A 1,678-nucleotide genomic window follows, 5' to 3' on the forward strand; every position below is an offset into this window, starting at 1 on the left:
CAATGCCCTCCCCACTCTTTGGCAACCACATATGTGTCTTCCCTGTGCATGAGTTTCTTTCTTTATGTAGACGGCTTCATTGGTACCAAATATTAGATTCCAGATATAAGTGACATATGGAATTTGTCTTTCTCTTTTGGACTATCTTCACTTAGAGTGAAAGCCTCCATGTTACTGCAGTTGGCGTGAGTTTGTTCCTTCTTATAGCTGAGTAGTAGTCCATCGTGTATATGTACCACATCGTGTTCACCATTCATTTATCTGTGAACACGTCGGTTATTTCCATATCTTGGCTTCTGTGAATAGTGCTGCAATGAACATGGGGTGCATGTGTATTTTTCAATGAATATTTTGTCCTGATATAGGCCCAGGAGTGTGACTGCTGAATAATATGTTAGTTCTATATTGAGATTTCTGAGGAACATCCATTCTGTCTTCCATATTGATTGTAACAGTGTACATTCCTACTAAAAGTGTAGGAGGGTTCCCTTTTCTCCACACCCTCTCCAGTATTTGTGAGTTGTAGACTCGTAAGGTATTAACCATTCTACTGGTGTGAGTGGATACCTCATTCTGGTTTTGATTTGCATGTCTCTAATCATAAGTGATGGTGAGCAACTCTTCATGTTCCTGTTGGCCATTCGTAAGTCTTCTTTGGAGATATGTCTGTGGAGGCTTTCTCACGGGTTTTCAATTGCGTGGTTGTTTTGCTGCTGAGTTGTGTGAAATGTTGTATATTGTGCAGACTATGCCCTTGTCAGTTGCCCCATTGGCAAGTATTTCCACCCATTCTGTTGATTGTCCTTTTTTTTCTGGTTTCCTTTGCTGTGCAAAAGACTTGTCCGTTTGATTAGGTCCCATTGGTTTAGTTATGTTTTTATGTCTGTTGCCTTGGGAGAATGACCTAGGAAAACATTTGTATGGTTGATGTCAGAGAATGTTTTGACTGTGTTCTCTACAGGGCATTTTAGAGTGTCTTGTCTTCGCTTCAAGTCATTCAGCCATTTTGAGTTTATTTTTGCACATGGTGTGATGTAGTGTTCTGGTTTCTTTGATTTACATGCTGCTCTCCAAATTTCCCAGCAGCACTTGCTGAAGAGAGTGTCTTTTTCCTATCGTATTTCATTTTATTTATTTTATTTTGTTTTGTTTTTGTCTCTTTAGGGCTGCTTTTGCGGCATATAATGTCCACGTATGGGATACTGTCAATTTAGCTGCCATGAGCAGAGAGGTGCATGCGAATTTTTTTTTAAATTGTATCCCCTGCTGACAGGTTGAGATTCGACAGCCCCCTTGTGAGCTGCACGGTCTTCATTTGTCCATTGGGCCAGAAGTCATCGATCCCATCCCCTGCCATAAAAACTTGTGTAGTTTCCAATCCCCTACTGTGTGAACTCATGCGGTGAAGGATTCACATGAAAAGAGATGTGTAAAGATTTGAGCACAAATTTTCATGGGATCAACTCTAAGGAAGCACAATGCTAGGAAAGGGGTGCACCCCTGGGACGTTGCTGGCTCTTGCACACCGCTCTCCCAGAGTGGACTGTTCGTGATTCCCTCTCGGAGATCTCCTGGGGTGCTCTGCATCCTCACATTGTCACCTGGGCTGATGGTCACCCAAGGAACAACCTGCCAGATTGATGATAACCAAAGCTGTCTCCATAATATTTACATGTGT

The sequence above is a fragment of the Sus scrofa genome, chromosome Y, assembly GCF_000003025.6.
Source record: "Sus scrofa isolate TJ Tabasco breed Duroc chromosome Y, Sscrofa11.1, whole genome shotgun sequence".
NCBI lineage: Eukaryota > Metazoa > Chordata > Mammalia > Artiodactyla > Suidae > Sus > Sus scrofa.